Raw genomic sequence first — 20,126 nt, forward strand, 5'->3', positions numbered from 1 at the left:
ATGTGTTTCCCTAAGAGAAGTAAATATGGGATTAAATGCAAATGCGGGTTTACGCTTGGTTACTGATTTTGCAAAGGGCGTCAAGTTCTATTTAGTCACCGTACCCTCGTGTGGGCTCGTTTCCCCATTCCTACTTACCCTGACAAGTAGCTAAGACTCTGCTTTTAAATCCGTGGTAGGAGGAGGCCTGGCAAGAGAGAATTGAGAAGCTGGTGATGAGAGAGGGAGAGAAATCATAAAGCGATGCACATGTACTGAAAGAAGATACGGAAAAGCTCCAAGGACAGACCTCTCCCATCTCGTGGGATGGCTGAGACTTAACCCATGTATTTGTTGAATGAATAACTGATTGCTCTCAGAATTCTCTCTATACTTTCTCTTTGGCTTTGAACCCGGTGGCTACATTTTTTTTCACCGACCACGTCAATCTGTACCCGCCTGGATTTTCTATAGGGTTATTCAAGGTCCGGGTTCCTCCAGATTTCCCCACGTGATGTAGGCTCCCAAGAGCAAGGGAGATTCTGCGTCCTGTTTACTTTCCTGAACTCAGCCTGTCACACGACGATTGTCATGGATATAGTTGGGACTCATTCCACGTTTGTTCAATCGAATACATTCAACTTGTTCCGTCACCAACTTATGTCGTGTTTTCTCCTTTAAAACTCTGGTCTTCTCCTGCACACCACCCTGGTGCCAGACCTACCAAATCTGTCTTCCTTGCCTGCGACCTCTCAGGTCGAGAATTCATTGGCTTAAAAGTGAACAAAGCTCGGGCGCCTGGGTGGCTCAGTCGGTAAAGCGTCCGACTTCGGCTCAGGTCATGATCTCACGGCTCGTGAGTTGGAGCCCCCCGTCTAAGACTGTGCTGACGATTCGGAGCCTGGAGCCTGCTTCGGATTCTGTGTCTTCCTCTCTCTCTGCCCCTCCCCTGCTCATGCTCTGTCTGTCTCTGTCTCTCAATAATAAATAAATGTTAAAGGGGCGCCTGGGTGGCGCAGTCGGTTAAGCGTCCGACTTCAGCCAGGTCACGATCTCGCGGTCCGGGAGTTCGAGCCCCGCGTCGGGCTCTGGACTGATGGCTCAGAGCCTGGAGCCTGTTTCGGATTCTGTGTCTCCCTCTCTCTCTGCCCCTCCCCCGTTCATGCTCTGTCTCTCTCTGTCCCAAAAATAAATAAACGTTGAAAAAAAAAATTAAAAAAATAAATAAATAAATAAATGTTAAGAAAAAATTATAAAAAAAAAAAAATGAACACTGCGCCTCTATGTAGGTTTCCAACAACACCTTTGAGAGGTTCTGCTTTCACCAACCCCCTCCTGGTTTTTTGTTGTTGTTGTTGTTTTGTTTGTGTGTGTGTTTGTGTTTTCGTTTTTTTTGTTTTTTGGTGCTTTATGTGAGTCCTTTTCCTGCAAAGCCCTGGGAACCTGACCAGGTGAGGGATTGGCCCGGATGAGGTGCCACTTTGGCGAGGCTGCTGGTGGGAACCGGCTTATTACCAGTTTGGAATCCGCACCTTCGGCTACTCCTACGGCAAACATTGATGGAGCATCCGCCCCGGGGCCAGGACCTGGACCCTGTCCTGGGGGCCCAGCCCCTGTCCCGTCACAGCTGTGACGGCTGTCTGTGGGGGAAGGCGGACAGTTCAAGGAGCAATGACGATACATCGCGACAAGCGGGCTGGCCCGAGGTCTTAGAGCTTGGCTGTTACACCGAGTGCCCCAGTGGGCGCCCGGCCTTGTGCACAATTGGGTTACGATTGTGCCGACTTGAGTCTTCTCTGCCGTGAAAGGGGAGTGCCACGGGACTTATCTCACAGAGCTAAACTCACGAGGGCTTTTAGGGCCTTCGTCGCGAAAGCGCTCAGAAGCGCGCTGGCACGTGAACGTGTGAGCTCACGGGGCGTATTTACACACCCCCATTTTACAGATGCAGAAACTGAGGCTCGGAGCCCTTCAGCTGTTGGCCTTGGGCTCTGAAGGCATCGAAGAACATGGGGAAGACTGAGAACTAGAGCTCCGTGCCCCGCCCTGCAGGCTCCAGGCCCGGGAGCTTTCTTAGGCTCGCGGATTGTACCCCAACCTCTCGCTGCCTCAGCCCAGACCTGCGGGAGCTGCCCCGGGGCACAGTCGTCAGGAACTATGGAAAAAGTCCAATCTGGCCCAAGAGGGACAAACTAACTACACACAGGCTAAATTCAACACCGGCTATGGGGTTTTTCTTCTTCTTTTCTTCCCCCCTCCTTCTGAGCTCTCTCAACTCTGAAAAACCAGAAACCCCATTTACTAATAATAGGTCTTCTTGTATGATTTCTGGATTCAAGGCAGGTAGGAAATCGGAGAGAGATAAATGATTCAGAGTCCCCAAACGCAATCATTTGGCCTGCGGTTTGGAGAGGGTTTCGCAGCTGTGAGGGAGACCTCAGAGCCCAGCCAAACCTGAATCCTGCGTGCAGTCTGGCAAGGCCACAAGTGCAATTGATCTGGAAACATGGGCAGACGCCTCCTCTCCCCACTGCCAGCTGGGACCCCAGCAGTGGAAATACAGAGAGCTGGCCTCATCTCCCACATTTCCACTCATGCCTACTGTGCCACGGGAAAGCAAACAGACAAGCAGAGGGTCCAGAGTCTTCTATTCTCCTGTGATCCTGTCTGCTCGAAGGAAGAAGATGGAGAAGGAGAAGGAGGAGAAGGAGAAGAAGAAGAAGAAAAGAAAGAAAGAAGGAAGGAAAGGAGAAAGAAAGAAAGAAAGAAAGAAAGAAAGAAAGAAAGAAAGAGAAAGAAAGAGAAAAAGGAAGGAAGGAAGGAAAGAAGGAAGGAAGAAAAGAAAGAAAGAAAGAGGAAGGAAGGAAGGGAGAAAGAAAGAGGAAGAAAGAAAGAAAGAAAGGAAGAAAGAAAGAAAGAAAGAAAGAAAGAAAGAAAGAAAAAGGAAGGAAGGAAGGGGGAAAGAAAGAAAGAAAGAGAAAGAAAGAAAGAAAGAGAAAGGAAGGAAGGAAGGGAGAAAGAAAGAGAAAGAAAGAAAGAGAAAGAAAGAGAGAAAAAGAAAGAAAGAAAGAAAGAGAAAGAAAGAGAAAAAGGAAGGAAGGAAGGGAGAAAGAAAGAAAGAAAGAAAGAAAGAAAGAAAGAAAGAAAAAGGAGGGAAGGAAGGAATAAAGAAAGAAAGAAGGAAAGAAAGAAAGAAAGAAAGAAAGAGGAAGGAAGGAAGGGAGAAAGAAAGAAAGAGGAAGAAAGAAAGAAAGAGGAAGGAAGGAAGGGAGAAAGAAAGAAAGAAAGAAAGAAAGAAAGGAGACACCCCCCCTCCCCAACTCAACTCTATGATGACCCAGAAGCTCTCCTTCCAGATAATGAAATTTGGGGCAAAAATAAACACGCAGCTCAGGGATGGGCTGTCATGAATTCAAAGAGTACATCCATATGGCAGATTATTGAGCTACTACTGAACCGATCATTAAAAATGTTTCCAGTACAATGTGAAGTTTTTTTTAAAAAAAAAAAAAAAAGCAGAAACTTGGGTGAGCTCAACCACATAAAGAAAATAAATACAGATGGGGAGAAATGACCAGAAGGAAATACCCCAAACCGTCACTCCAGAGCGTTTGCCTTTGGGTGGGATGAGTCTTTGTGACTGCTTTATTTATCACCCATTCCGTGAATGAGGCCCAGCCCTTCTCTTGGCAGAAACATTCTGGGAGTAAATCCCTGCAATGATGGAATTACTCTAAGTCTTAGCAATATATCAGGACAGATCGCAGCCCTTCGGGAGCCGTCCAGGTAAGAAGGAACTGCCTGTGGCGGCTCCCTTTTCTCTTTCCCACAGAAAGGCGTCCCTGATGCAAACTAGCATAAATTCCTTAATCCCAGGAGTACTTCCCACTATGCATTTCACAGAACATGAACTCTGGGAGATGTTTCCCTCCAAAAGGGCAATCCACACCAACATTTGGGAATCACCTGGACTGCCTGCTGTTTTCCACTCTTGAAGGCTCACCAGGCACATTGGTGATTAAAGGCCCTGACAAGTCCTGCACGGAAGCATATTTACTTTGTCGAGCCCAACCTTTCACAGATTCTTTGATCACACACCCCTTTATTTCCTGTCATCCCTATGCTCCTTCCATGGGAAGGACTGGAGTCCCAGGAAAGAGCCATGGGAAATAAACTGTGTTCGACTACAAAATGGCCACAGTCTTTCCCCTTCCCCGGTATCCACACGCTTTGTAGTGTGGCTGCAGCATGTCCCATCAAGCACTGGAGAGTGTCCCCGTCCGTGAATCTAGGCAGGCCTTTCGACCTGCTTTAGCCACTAGAATAAAACAGAAGTGACAGGTGGCAGTTCTGGGCCGAGGCTTCAAGAAGCCTTGCACACTTTCACTTCCTCTTAGAACGGACGCGGCCACCACCACGGGAGTGAGCCCCAGCTATCCCGCTGCAAGAGGAGAGACCCCTGGGAGGGTGGGCGAGGGTTCCGAGCGGAGGGTCCCCTGGACCAGCCAGCGCCCAGCCAACCCCCCAACTGACCGCAAGCACATTTGTGCGCCCGGCTTGGACCGGAAGAACTGCCCAGCTGAACTCGGCTCAGCAGCTACAGAGGTGGCGGTTTTGATCGCCACTAAATTCGGGAGGAGCCTGTCACACAGCGAGAGCTGGCGTGTGTGTGTGTGTGCGCGCTCGCGTGTGTGTATAACAGGGATCGCCTTGAATTAAGTATATATTTTTTAAAACGTTAATGGTCTGCAATTTTCCGGACTTTATTATTCGTAAGGAATAAGGATTCTAATACACAGGTGTATGTCAACCAGGCTGGGTTGGAGAACCTCACCAACGTGGGGTTTGGGCCACGTTTTCTCAAGGAGAAAAAAAGTCCTGCTGCCTCCGCACAACTGCCCATAAGGCTGTCTTCCCAAATCTCATCTCATTCAACAGGCTTCTTTTCTGCTTCCGGCTTCACGGAGAACTACAAACCTTACTCTGTCTGCCCAGATGGGAGATGCACTTTGCTTTGTCTGCGGTTGCGTGGAAGCGGGGGAAAGTGAGGGTTTGCTAGAGCAGAGGCAGGGACTGGGGCTGGGGCTGGGGCCGGGGGCCAGGGGCTGGGCCAGGGCCAGGGGCTGAGGCTGGGGCTGGGACAGGGGCTGAGGGTGGGAAGAGAGGTTTTCCAGGGCCGTGCAGCGCTGGAGCGAGCAACCCCGAGCCGGCCAGTTGCAGAAAGTGAGATCTGGAAGGGACGTATGTTAACAGGCCAAGGAACGTACCAATGAACTGGTTGTTGATGGAGTGGCTGTTGCACGCAGCCCTGCCATCTTGTAAAAAGGGTTTTATTTGTCCTTTTTTTTGTGAGAGTCCTGGGAAGCGGTCATTAAAGGAGCAGAGCCCAGGCCGGCAGCGCAGGTCTGGGAGAGTGTGTGCCTGTGTGCGTGCCTGCCCGGCCTCCCTCTGGCACCCGCCCCCCGCTTTTACAAGGGCCAACTGGGTTGCAAGGTTAAAGTCAGACGGGACCGATTGGTGTTGTGGGGCTTTTTTACAAAGTGCAAAGGATCAAAGTAATTAGCAAAGGGCGAGAGACCAGGCCTGTTAGAGAAAGAAGCCAGCCACCCCACGCCTTCCGCACACACTGCCCCTCGTCCCCAGGCCCGCTGCTAATGCCTCCTTAGAGGGCCAGGAAAGGGCGCGTTGCGGGGTGCGGGGTGTTGGAAGGGGCTCCTTTGGTGTCAGGCAGGAAGTGCGCCCAGAAGAAGCCAGCTCTGAGCCTGGTGAGCTTTGGGGGATCTTTAGGTAGCCCAAGACGTTTCTTGTTTCGGGTGGAGTCCCCCGTGGCTAGACCCAGACTTGGAGAACAGGGTGAGAGTAACGGACCCTTACAGAGCACTTCCAAAGCTTATCAACTGTGATAATGTCAGGCCAAGACTTAGGATCAAGTTAAGTCATTGTCCGGGGCATTATGTTAAGTCGCCTACAGACAGGACTTTAAATTATATAGAACTACTCGGTGAATAGCTTCCTTCCTTCTTCCCTCCCTCCCTCCCTCCCTCCCTCCCTCTCTCTCTTTCTGATTCTACCAAGAAGTCTCTGTTTGGAGCTAGGGTGCTGCAGGAGACAGAATAACGACCCTAAAAGCTCTCCACACTTGTGACTCTGTTCCCTTACCTGGCAGAAAAGACTTTGCAGGTGTGATTAAGGTTAAGGTCCTTGAGAAGGAGCGATTTTCCTGGATTATCCAGGTGGGGGGACCGCTCTAGTCACAGCAGTCCTTGAAATCCAAGAATCTGCCTTGGCTGCAGAGAACCAGGGAGCGTGAGAAGTCTCCAGTAACCCTGTGGCTGGTCCCCAGAAGTAAGGGTGACATATGTTGGGGCAGGAGAGAGGCCTCCTGGAGGTAAAAGCAGTCCCAGCTGACAGCCAGCATGGAAATAGAGCCTTTGGTCCTATAACTGCACGGAACTGAATTTCGCCAGCACCCTAACCGGCAAAGAAAGGATGCTCCCCGGGGCTTCTAGAAGGGAACGTAGTCCTGCTCCAGTGGGACTTCTGACCTGCAGATCTGTACTATAATATGTTGTTTTAAGTGATTAAATTTGTGATAATTAACACTTACTCCCCTTTTTATTTACACACACACACACACACACACACACACAAATTAGCGAGCGCGAGAGAGAAGCCCTCCCACTCAGCTCTTCCGGAAGGTCGTAAGACTCAGTTAAGACTTAATACTGTTGTAAGGTTTCCACTGCACCCATTTGTAGGAAACCAATAGGAAGAAAAAAGGTGGTTGGAGCGACCAGCCAGGTAAGGCTTTGTAGCGTGGGATAACGGCTAGGCTTCAGAACCAACCAGAACTGGCTTGGAGTCTTGGCTCAGCCCCCTGCAAACTGTGAGCCCTGAGTGAAGTACCTTGACTTCTCCGAGCCTCAGTTTCCTTATCTGCGTAAAAAAGGAGCCAATGGGAAAGCCCTCACTGGGCGGCGATGCGGATTAAACGAGGTACCCTCTGTAGAGAGCACAGCTCGGGAAGTGCAGGAAACAATACGACCCATTATTATTACTCTTAGCTGCCCTCCCAGCAGCCGCCAGCCCGTTCACTCATTACAGCCTGTGATCTCCGCCTCTGGTGTTGGAGGACTGCCCTGAGGGGGCCTTCTGGGCAAGGCTGGGGCAGACAGTGTCCAGGCACAGCAGGCCTGAGCTGGTCTCTGTCACCCTGACACGCAGAGAAAAGCCGGGAGGAAGGAACCCGCAGAGCGGTAGGAGGCTGGGCGGCCACGCCTGCCCGCAGACCCTCTTTCTCCTCTACCGCGAGGCTCTGGCCCTTTTCAAGGACGGGGACCGAAGAGAGAACACGCCGGGCTGGGAACAGAGCAGTGCAAGGCTTCTCAGCCCTGACCAGGGAGGTGGCATGCAAGGGCATTTGTGCCTGGGGGCAACTGGGGAGAAGGGGGGGGGGCGAGGAAAGGCAGCAAAAGGAAGTACTTTGTTCTTTCGCTGCATTTTGGGCCGTGCTTGCGATAAGCGTCGCTTGGGGTACCAGACGGGCTGGGGTCAGGAGACCTGCCTCTGCCAGTTTCGCGCTGCGTGGCTTTGGACAAGTGACTGCCCCTCTCGGATAATCACCATCGCTAACGCTCATCGAACCCCGGCTTCGTGCCAGGCTCTGTGCTGAGCACTTTACAAATATTAAATAATTTAAGCCTCACGACAACCCGCTTGTAGGCGTGATCACTGTCAACATTTTACACGTGAAAAGACAAGAGGCGCAGAGGCACTTTGCAACTTGCCCAGGGTCACACAGCTAGTAGGGGGCAGATCCAGGATGCGATGCAAGGCAGTTTATACTCTAGTGTGGGGGGATATGTTATTTTCAAGGTTTGTGCATGTGTTGTTGACTGTTTAAATCTTTAACGGCTGTGCTTTGTTTTTCATTTTTAAGTTCATTTCTTTATTTTGAGCGAAAGAGAGACAGAGAGAGTGAGTGGGGTAGGGGCAGAGAGAGATTGGAGAGAGAATCCCAAGCAGGCTCCACCCTAACGTAGCGCAGAGCCCGAGGCGGGGCTCGAACTCACGGACTGTGGGATCATGACCGGAGCCGAAATCGAGAGTCAGATGCTTAACCGACTGAGCCACCCAGGGGCCCCTAAGGACTATGCTTTCTTAAGTCGATTTTTTAGATTCCAAATGTAACCATAAGATTCTGAGGTCGCACGAGGGTGCTTAGCAGTGTGAGACTGGCTCCAGACCCAGGGATCCTGCCTTATAGAAACCACATCTCTTCCTCTGTTCATTAAGCCAGCACACGCTTATTTGTTGCCTACTGTATACTCCACACTGCGCATATATTATGTCCCTGCTGTGGCACTTTCGCACCGACCCATACTCTGTTCCTCGGCATGCCCTCGGGATCCCCATCCCCCCCCATTCCTGTGCTCAGGAAGCCAAGCCCTTCTTGGACCAGAACCCCAAGCGGACCAAACTGCCCGCAGATATCCCCCAGCATTCAGGACCCCGTCAGCAAGCCGCGGCCCCGCTGAGAGCTGGGTTTTCTGCCAAAGTAATGGCAGTCTGGATCAGCCGCGGCTTGAAGGAGGCTGTGCTGAGACCCTCCTTGTTCCCGGACACCTGCCAGACTTCTGGGGGTCTTCAGCTAAAAGGGCAGACCCCACCCAGGCGAGGCTCCTGGGCTTACATACTGTCTTAGAAGAAATCCGATAGATGTGGAGACAAGAAGGAGGCTGTGGGCGGGGGACTGAGGCTCAGAGTGTGTGTGTGTGTGTGTGTGTGTGTGTGTGTGTGTGTGTGTGTGGTGGGGAGGGGGAGGGATGTTCCCAGAGAAGATTCTGCCAAGAAACCTCTGAGTGTGGGGAGAGCCCTGCCTTTGGGCCTGCTGAGCCAAGGGCAGTGGCTCCAAGCCCCGGACAGCCTATGGATCTGTCAGGGTCTGCAGGTACGACGGTGACATCCCCGGCGGTTCTCTCCTCCCCTCCCCCTTCCACGTGTGCCTCCCTCTACTCCTTCCCAGGTGAGATGCTCTGACTTCATGCTCCCAAGTCCCTTTCAACAGAGAGGCGATCGGTGAGTGTGAGACGATACGGAGGGGGTAAGGGTTGAACTGCCGCTCGGCCGCTTTGCTCCGTGGGGGACTTAGTGCCCCCAAGCCTCAGTCTTGGCACCTGTGAAATGGGCATGCTGGGGGCGTTCTGTTCGCGGCTAAGTGTCTCTGAAGAGAATCCTATGCTCCTTTGTTTGGCCTCCACCTGCCACTCTCAATCCGCCCCTTCCCTGGCGGTGGTTCCCCCGGAATGCTTCCCTGTCCTAATTGCTGCCTGATGACCGAAATGCAAAATCTTGCCTAGCCTTCAAGGCCCCGATGAAATGGTTTTCCTTTCGAGGAGCTTCCTTTGGTTCTGTCCCCTCTGTGGTTTTCCTAGCCCCTTCGAAGGACCGAAGAAGAATAATCAAGACGGTGAGGACAGCAGGAAGAGCAGGGGCACGTGCCTGCTGCGTGATGAGCGCCCTTAAGTGTTCGTCACGATTGAGGCACGGCTTAGTTGTGCCAACGGACTCCCCGGCGCCATGTTCTTTGCCCTCCCCTCCGATTCTAGACTCAGTCATGTGACTGACTTTGACCGACAGAATAGTAGCAAATCCGATATGAGCAGAAGCCCGAAAACGCACGCAAGCATTTCTTTCCACGGACTCTCCAGGACCCCTGCGATCACGTGGGCTAGCCTGGCTAGAGGATAAGCAGCTCTTTGTCTCCTTTCTAAGGAGAGGAGCGTGTTATTCCAGCCAAGGCCATCCCCGATCCGCCAACGGTGAGCCAACTACAAGACATGGGGGTGAGCCCCGGCTGAGGTCGGAAGAAGCACAGAGCGTGCCCAGTCAAGACCAGGAGAAATACCCAGCTGACCCCAGGACTCGCGAGTAATCCATAAGTGATTAAATCTTGGGATGCTTTGTTACGCAGCAATAGCTGACTGATACAATCATCACCACTAAGCACTTCCTGTGTGTCAGAAAACCCTAGGGAATACTCTATAAACGTTACGTGATTGGTCCTCACCTGAACTGGGCACGAGTCCCATTTTCAAGATGAGGACACTGAGGCTTAGGGAGCTTGCCCCTTCTCCAAGCCAGTGGCCCTAGAAAGTGGCTCCATACCTGTCCGGGGTGTCTGATCCTGGCTTCCCTTTCTGGTGATGTGACTCAAGGCAAGTATCTTTTACTTTTTGTGCCTCAGTCTCCTAATCTATGAAGCAAACATGATGACAGTTATCATGGTTATGGAGTTGCCATACCGAGAGCACTATAATCTGCTGAGATGAGAGACTGAGCCGAACTCATGTGGATGCCCAGTAAAACGTTAGACGTTCTGTTTCTCTTCCTGTTCCCTTTTCTTGAGGTCTGAGAAGCTGATATTTTTAGCGCTGTCATCTCCCATGGAGGTGCAGTCTCCTTGAAACCCTGCATCCAGGTCTAACTACTCTGGGTCCCCCCACCACAGTGCCTTGCCCAGACTATCGGCTTCCGCAAATACATACTAAAAAGCTATTTTAACTCCTTTCGCTGGAAAATGAAGCGTGAACTTAGTGCCCCCAGAAGAGGAGGTGGCCAAGAGCACATGGGGGAGAACGATGAGACACAGCTTCGTATGAGGGCTTTAAGTTAGACTCCGATAAGAACTTCCCGGGAGGGGAGAGAAGCCATGGGTTTTTTTGGTGTTGCTGTGGTCTTGGTCTGCTTTGGCTTCTTGCGAAGGACGTGTCCCGTCTGGAGCTCTCTGAGCAGCTCTGGACGCTCTCAACCAGGCATAATTTTCAGTCTATTTAGAGACTCGGGGGCGGGACCGAGATCGGTGACCCCTCCGTGCCCTTGCCTGCGCCGGGGATCCTTGCGAGACTCGCGGAGAAAGCAGCCCGCTCTCCTGCCCGTTCCTCGCCACTATTTTTCTTTGCAGCTGTCTCTGCATTTCAGAGTTCACATCTCTGCCAGGGACTCTATTTTGGGATTTGTGGGAACAGGCGGGTTTCGGCAAATAGGAAGCTCTCGAAATCTCGGCGAGCCTGTTCCCCTGGGCCTCCCAGCCGACTCCGAGGGCAAGGAGAGGTTCAGAGAGGCCGCCCCGGGGCCCCGGCATGTGCGGACGGGAGGGCAGGATGGCCCTTTCCCAGCAAAGCCCCGCCGCTGGGGGCCACGGCCTCCGACGCAATCAGCAATCAGCGTTCAGAGAAGCCTGCAGACACGGAGCTCGTTTATGTGCAAACTGACACCGAATCCCCACCACATCCCCTCTCCCTTTCCACACGGAGACAAGTGACAGGTGGCAGCAGGAGAGCCCCGCTCTGTCTGACTCAGAGGAGCCCCGGGGCCCAGGCCTTAGGGTTGCACGCGTCCATGTGTCCCTGTATTTGAAGATCTGTCCTTGCAGGGACCCAAGGCCGTGCGTTGGCGTGGGCGGGCCTGGCGCGCGTGTGCATCTTCCAAGCCGTGAGCCTGAATCTGTTGATCTGTACGCGTGGGTCCCTGGTGCTGGGGCATCTGTCGGCATGACATTCCAGAGGCCCTCGTCTGTACATTTTGATACGTTTTACCTATTTGTGAGAGACAGCATTCTGTCTCTGCAAGACCGCTCTCTGCGAGAGCGGCAGAGAGGGAGGGAGACGCAGAATCCGAAGCGGGCTCCCGGCCCCCGAGCTGTCAGCACAGAGCCCGACGCGGGGGCTGGAACCCACGCTGGTGAGATCGTGACCTGAGCTGAAGTCAGAGGCTTGAGGGACTGAGCCCCCGCACCCTCCTTACCTGTAAATTTGTAATTCACCCGATGCGTTCATGCATTGTATATATATTTCTTCGTCTCTTCCTGTTCACGGAGATGTCCTAAAGTGTAAGCTCCGTGACAGCAAGAATGGTGTTAGTATTAGTCACCACTGTATACTTTATATACAGTGCAGAAAATACTATATAGATACATACATAGGTATATATACACACTCTATATATACTTGCAAATACACACACATACACACAAATACGTATGTAGATATCACTTGTATATATAATATATGCCGATATTTTATCATGATTGACTGTATGATGAAAAGTTTACATAAATATGTATCGCACGTGAACGCATGTTTGAATATATTTCAGAATTTACCCAAAGTAAATTTACCAGAGTGGTTTTATAAATGCTCACAGTATATAATTTGTCCAAGTAGAGCCACGATTGGCAAACAGTTCTATATTTTTTATCTTTAAAACAAAAATCTTAATGTTTATTTATTTTTGAGAGAGAGAGAGACAGACAGAGCATGAGCAGGGGAGGGGCGGAGAGAGAGGGGGAGACACAGCATCCGAAGCCGGCTCCGGGCTCCGAGCTGTCCGCACAGAGCCCGACGCGGGGCTCGAACCCGCGACCTGCGAGTTCATAATCCGAGCCAAGGTCAGATGCTTAAGTGACTGAACCTGCAGGTGCCCACAATGAATCATTTTTTAATGAACCAACTGGCAATCGCATTAGCCCAGCTCTAGAGAGACAGACGGCCTCACTCAGAGCCCATCTCCTGTGGCTCTCAAAATCCCAGATGAACTCGTGGGGATAGGAAAAGAGACCAGGAGAGGAACACCCCACGGAGGACCCCTTGCTGCTGACGTCGGGGACAGAGTAGGTCTCCGGGAACGTGATCCCTCTCCCGGCATCTGCCCCTGGGCTGGCTCCATCAGGGAAGGGAGAAGAGGAAGGGGGACTCCAGGTGCGAAGTCCCAACCCTTGCCATCCATCAACGGCCTCCTAATGAGATGATAGCCCTAATGTGTGAACATTGATTTCTGGGGTGACAGCAAAGCCGAGATGATTTACATTCAATTTCCCATTGGTGATGCACCATTGATCTCCGTGGGCACTGAAATATTTACTAGAGAGAGCAGGACTAGAAGGTCCCCGGCCAGGGGGAAGCGGGCAAGTGACCAGTGGGTTAGAGATTCAGGATGTGAAGCATCTTGCCTGAGGAAGAAAAGCCCAGGAAGCAGACTAGGGCAGCCCAGGGATGTTCGGAGCCAAGGAAACTCCACCCCCCTCCCCAGACTCCGGGCTCACCCAGCGCTCCCAAGTCTCCAAATCCAGGATACAAAGGGCGCTCACCCCAGCTGAAAACCTTCCTCGGACTCCCATCTCTTCCGCCTCGCAGCCCAGACTCCTGAACCTGCCGTTAGGGTTTTATGACCTCGATCTTCACCCTTGTCCTGTTGAGTCTCGCTGCCGTCCTCCCTTCCCCTCGTGGAATCTACCCGTGTTAGAATGCGTCATGGTTTTCTTTTCCTCCGCATCTCTGGGCCTTTGCATAAACGGCTCCCTTCCCCCCAAACCCTGTCCAGCGCTGAGAGGGCCTGGAAAGGGAGAAAAATTGATGTTAACAACAGCAGCCAGTTGAAGTTCAATCATTGACTGCTCTAGGAATTTACATGTGCCGATAAGAGAAGGAATCACACAGACATCAGTGACCGGCTTTTACTTTACGTACTTTCTTCCATGTCTTCCCCCTCCAGACGCCATGGAAGAAGTCTCCCTCTTGACCCGTTTTACCAACGAGGAAACGGAGGCACAGACAGGGGAAGACCCCTGCTCCAAATCCACAGCTCACCAGTGAGAGAGCTGAACTTTGCACCCAGCGGTGTCTAAAACCGAGGCCTGATTGTGATATCTTTAGGGAATTCATGGTCTCCAGCGGGTGGAGATTATTCGGGGGGCGGGGGGTGAAGTGAGAGTAGACTCTTATCGCTGCCATCAGTTGAGCGGCTGGCATTGTGCTGGCAAAGGTGTTCTGCTGGCTACCCTCCCAGTGGCCCAAGAGATACACCTACTGTCCCCATGTTGGGGGGTGAGGTCAGCAGGTTCAGGAGGGATGGAGCATCCTCCCCAAGGCCACATAGCCTGTGGGTGGCAGAGTCAGAATCTGGACCCTGGTTTGACTCTCCATTCCTCCCGGCCTCCCCACTTTCTAGGGTGCCCCATATGTTTCCAACTAATGGATGGCCATGGCCCCTACCCTGCCCGGCGCTCTGGGCATCACCCTCCAGGCCTCTCCGCCCCTCAGAAGGAGCCCGAGTCAGCACCCTCGGGGTCCATCCCCAGAGGACATGGGCCACCTGCATCCAGGCAGATGACAACTGAAGTCCCATCAGGCCTACCTGAAAGGTTGGCCACCCAGCCCCGGGCTCCGCCCCCCGTGAGTGAGCAGTGTATCTCTTGCAGGGGAACGTCCACTCGCCAAATGGAAGGTCAGCTCTCAGCCGGGCCAAAGCCCTGGGAGGGCCGACTGGTAACTTGTTTCCAGTTCACGGGTCCCTCCGGGTCCTGAGGTCAGGCCCCTCCCGGCGTCTCGAGGCCAGACCTTCTGTCTCTGAATAAACAGGCTGTGGAAAATCGCTCACACACACACACACACACACACACGTACGTGCGTGCTTGTGCAAAATTATTCTCTCCGCCACCCCATGACATGAATGTGATACACAAACAGACCTGGAGATTCACCTTCCCCCATAGCCCCGCGTAATACACCTGCATGGACATCTGCCCACCTATGCCCTCCCACATGACACAGCTTAAGGTGGGCCTGCACACCCACGCAGCAGGTGCACGCTCCTACCTAATGCACGCTCACGCGCAAACACGCTTGCACAGGTAACGGGGCAGTCCCACACTTATGCAAAGTCACACGCACACTCTCCACACAGACATACGTCCACACGTGTAGAAATACCCCCATACGTCTACACTTGTACAATACGCATCTGGAAACCTTCATATGCCCCAAATAGGCAGACACGCACACGTGTATCCACATACACGCACATGCGCAGACATCCATCCTTAGACACGTGCCCCTTGGTCCCGTGCATGCAGACACACGTACGTCATATACAGGAATCCACATGGGCACAGCCCCCACGTGCCGAGTCAAGGGTAAAAGGTACGCATTTCTGCCAACACGAACCCCAACATACAGAAACTTGCACACGTGTGTGTACCCATATGCCATATGTACACACGTACCCCCCCCCCCCCCCAACATAACTCGAGATCTTTCTGGACCTGATCCTCTCTGCACATCACAGCGTCTGCGGAAACTCTCATTTCCTGCTTGGAATATCCTAGCGAAATGTCCTATCACCACGCCCTTCATTTGGGGAAGACACTGGATACTCTTTGGAGGCATGCAGGGTGCCCTGGCGTAACCACTGGAGGTCCCGTGGGGCCAAGGCTGGGTGAGCTCTGGGCGTTGCCGGCATCCATTCGGCACCCTCAGTGAGACTGATAAATGCTTTATTTCTTTGCAGGTATTATCGCGCCTCCTCCCAGGGCTTTTCATCTCCTACCCAGAAATTCTCTCTCTCTCTGTCCTTTCACTGCCCATTATTTATATCTGTGCCAACACCTTTCGGGGCGCCTGGGTGGCTCAGTCTGTCAAGCGTCCGACTTCGGCTCAGGTCATGATCTCACAGTTCGTGGGATCGAGCCCCGCCTTGGGCTCAGTGCTGACAGCTCGGAGCCTGGAGCCTGCTTCGGACTCTGTGTCTCCTTCTCTCTCTCTGCCCCTCCCCCACTTGATCTCTGTCTGTCTGTCTCTCTCGTTCTCTCTCGAAAATAAATAAACATCAAAAAAATAAATAAATAAATAAATAAAGGCCAACACCTTTGCCCTGTATCAGAGTCTTCTGGAGACTGCGCTCCCAGAGGGCAGAAGACATGTGTAAATTGTTTCCTTTTCCCTGGGGCTGGGCTGTCCGATCCCCGGTACCTGCGGGCGCTTAATAAAAGCAAATCCAAACGACTGCTGTTTTGATGCTTCAGTGTATGAGCATGTATGATCGGTCTCAAGACGTTCATCAAGCCTTCATCAAGCAAGCCGGCCAACCAGCACCTTCCGGTAGATGGCAAACGACCATATTTCCTGGACTCGAACTTTCCCCTGCAGACGGATCTGCCACTATTTTGTATCTCACCCGGGAACGGGAGGCAACGCTGTCGTTCAGCTTAAAAATGCGTTTCCTTCGTCACTTGGCATTTTTCCTTTATGTTCATTGAAAGAGCCCTTTGAGATTTATGTAGATATGTATTTTCATCGCCTACCACGCTGGTGCATGCTTCAAAAGAGACACCTAAGCAAAACAGATCGATTGTGGATTTCCTTACACGTTTCTAACGGAGTCCAAGATTTTCAGATCGCTTTTTAATTTTTTTTAATTTTTTATTTTCTTGTCTCTGTTCAATGTTTATCTTTGAGAGGGAGAAAGAGAGACGCGCTTCTCTGTTAGTTCTGGAATTTTCTTTCAAGGTGCTGCCACTCATTTGCAAGTTTGGATGCTAGTACTCTCTCGATCTTACCAGAAGGTGCCCTGCGAGGTTCTCAGACATAACCAGGGCACGCACACTGGATGGGAATCGTCTGTTTTCCAGCAGGGCTACCCCGGCAGACAGAACAGGGACTGTTTTATTTGCTGTCTTTGGCTCATCACAGGTAATCAAAATAAAGAACGTGCCCAGGACAAACTAAGGGAGTGGTAAGGCATCTCTGGATCCTCCCGCATACCTGAGTGGCTCCCTGGGCCAGCGGGCACCTTCTTTCATCACGAGACTGCGATGACCACAAGAAGGGAACTGGCATCCTCTCAGACTCTTCTGGATGACACCTGCCTCGGGAAAGCAGGTGGAGAGGAAACCAGGAGGTATTCGGGCAGAGTGGTCTCACACTCCAGCCCTGCCTAGTTTCCCCTCTGAGTTCTGCCCCAGTTTGTGGCTGGACGGTGACAAGTTACAGCATCCCAGTCTCCTTGTCTGCTGGAGGGGTGTAGACACATTCACTTCACAGGAATGCCTTGAGAGTCACCTAGAGTTTTCTTTCCTTTCTTTTAGTTGGCAAACGTTTGCTGCACCATTTACTGTGATCCGGGCACAAGGGACACAAGGTTGAACAAAAAGATGTGTTGTCTCCCTGTATAGAATACAGCAATCGGGACGGTGGGTCCTAAGCCTCGGTGGGCATCAGAATCACCCTGAGAGATGAGGTAAAATGCTGATAATCCCCCCGCAACCCCCCTCCCCCACCAAAAGTCTGAAGTAATTGGCCAACAGACAGCAGGACGCTCTCAGGGGCATTTTTTAAAAATGTTTATTTATTTTGAGAGAGAGAGAGAGAGTAAACAAGGGAGGAGCAGAAAGAGAGAGAATCCCAAGTTCTGTGCTGCCAGCATAGAGCCCGACTCAGGGCTCCATCCCATGAACGGCGAGATCGTGACCTCAGCTGTAACCAGATGCTTAACCGACTGAGCCACTCAGGTGCCTCGTCAGGTGCATTTTTTTAAAGGCCCAGGTGGTTCTGTGGTGCATCGGCATTTAGGATCACGGAGGAACAGCCAATACGTGCAAAATGCTTAGTAAAAATACACGATGTCGTTATTATTTGTTTGTTTCACCAGCGTTTCGCTCCTCCTCCGCCACCCCCCAATATTCCTGCACCCAAGACATGTTAGTGAAGGACAGATTCAGCACAAGAACATGTTAATTAGAGCTGGGATCTGAAACCCAGGCCTGTCTGGTTCTCTCCCCCCTCTCCCCTTCCCTCCCATCCCCTCCCATCCCCTCCCCTTGTCTTCCCTTCCTTCCCCAACCAAGTGTTACAAGCAAATAAAATCATAGAGAAAAATGTAAAAGGCACTATGTTTCCAACATTCAGAGTTTTCCAGTTCATTATGCATTCAATCAACAAATATTTATTAAGCACCTGCTCTGTGTAGACCCACAGGGCAGTAGATGGACCACATAGCACTGGCTTCACGGAACTTCCATATTTGCTTTGGATTTTTCTCCCCCCACCCCCCACCCCCGAGAATGACGTCATTACTAACATAACACAAAGCTCCCCGTTAGCCCTTCCTTCTCCTGTTTCCCTCCCACCCAGCTGGGACATAAAAACTACCCCAACGGTTGCAATGATGAACCCACAGGCTTCTCTCACATTTATTCATTAATGCCTTATAGCGTTGCTTTGTAGGTTTTCGAGCTTTTTATACACAGTGTCGTTATATAATTATATATATATATAATCCGTACATCATATAACGTATCTATTTTGCTCACTATTTTGTTCTGTAATCATCCAGGTCAATGCATGTGGCTTTTTGGTTCCACTGGGTAGAGTATTTAATTATAGGACGCCGTAACTGTGGGTTTAACGGTTCGTTCTCTTCCTGAGGGACACCCACCTTGTTCGCCCGTTTCTAACGTAAGCAGTGCCACAGTGGACATCTTTCTATGTGTTCACCAATACCTGCCCGTATGCTTAAGAGTATGATTGCTGAGTCATTCAATCCACACTTTAGCTTTGCAGGCTAAATCTAGACTGCCCTTCACCTTGGGTGGAAACCAACCAACTCTCCCAGTGGCAGACTATCTGTCGTTCAACCACACTTGTCTTTCAATTTCTGTCAAGCAGGTGGGTCTGGGGCGGGGGTGTGGGAAGATCTGGAGGGAAGTAATTCTCTTCTTTTGTTTATAATTAACACCTGCGTGGTTGTTAGTGAGAGTGGACATCTTCGCTGATTTTTATTGGCTTTTTGGATTTCCTTTTGCTGGGAAATGCTTGTTCTTAACCCTGGTTCCGTATTTAAAAAGCAGCTGATTTAATGTATCATTAGGTCCGAGCTCTTGGCCGCTCCACCGGCCGGCTTCTCCGACGGAGAAAAACAAATGCGTTTGATAAAGGGAGTCAGAGGCAGCAACCTTCTTCCTCCAAGGGCCGAGAAAAAAGAATCTCTTATTGACTGGCTTCTATCACTCATCTGATTAAAGGTACCACTTACTTCCAAATGCTTAGAGCCGGGGCCGGAGCCATTCATAAAACTCATATTGAACGATCGGCTTTCACAAAGTTTGCCTTAATGTTTTTGCACGGTATCGATCTGCGGGGGGAAACTATAAAAATTGACACCAGAATAAACTTTGAAAGACGGCTCTCGCTCCGCCGAACCGGGATCAATGCAAATCGACCGGGGCGATGAGGGAGGGGGAGAGACAACCCCTTCTCCATTAGCTGCTCCCCACTCGACCAGCAAAACTCTTCTGGGTCTTTCCCGGCTGGGCTTAGGGATGCAAACGCAGAGGCGGTGGTGGTCAGGGGAAGCGGAGGAGAAGGTCCGCATCCTGAGAGGGGAGACGCCTTAGCAGCGCCCGGGAAATGTCATTTTCCCTTAGAAACCTCTTTCCCCCACTGTGGTGGGAGTTATGAGTGAAGAAGCCTTGGAGAGGAGGGAGTAAAACGAGCATTTACTGAGCACTCGCTGTATGTCCCAGGTGTCAGCGCCAGACTCTTTGCAAACACTCAGGAGGGAGTGTAAGGTTAGCACCACCAGTAACTGCCAGATGGCTGGGGCACCGATGTGGCTCAGTTGGTTAAGCGTCTATCTCTTGATTTTGGCTCAGGTCGTGATCTCACGGTTTGGTGCGTTCGAGCCTGTGTCGGGCTCTGTGCATGGAGCCTGCTTGGGATTCTCTCTCTCTCTCTCTCTCTCTCTCTCTCTCTTCCCCTCCCCACCCCACTGGCACACTTCCTCTCTCTCTCACTCTCTCTCTCGAAATAAATAAACGTAAAAAAAATTTTTCTCACTGCCAGATGACCTCAGACAAGTGACCTTTGGGAACTTCCGTTTACTCCCGTGAAACGCAGAGCATTGGGACAGCTGCCCTACAGGACTGTCTTCTGGTTTCAAGGGGTCAGCAGGGTGCCTAAAGCACAGCGTGAACCTGTAGAATGTGTTTTATTACCCCGGTCGGCCCTAACAGCAGCCCGGCCTTTAGAACATGGTCATCCCCACGCTGAGGAGGTAGAGACAGAGGCTCAGAGACGTTAAGCGACTTCCCCAAGATCACACAGCCAGCAAGTGACAAAGTTTGAACTCTGGGCCCTCTGCGTCCCAAACCCATGATCCCTCCCTGAGAGCACACTTCATAATTATTCGTCTCGGGGTCGGGGAAGCACACGGTTCTCAGATGAAAGGCACGATGGCTCCCAGGGTCTGCGCGAACTGTGGGTGACTCGAGGCCTCCTTACATCATCTGTCACCCCGAGATGAGCACCGTCAGC

The sequence above is a fragment of the Leopardus geoffroyi genome, chromosome D3 (genome assembly GCF_018350155.1).
Source record: "Leopardus geoffroyi isolate Oge1 chromosome D3, O.geoffroyi_Oge1_pat1.0, whole genome shotgun sequence".
Taxonomy (NCBI): Eukaryota; Metazoa; Chordata; class Mammalia; order Carnivora; family Felidae; genus Leopardus; species Leopardus geoffroyi.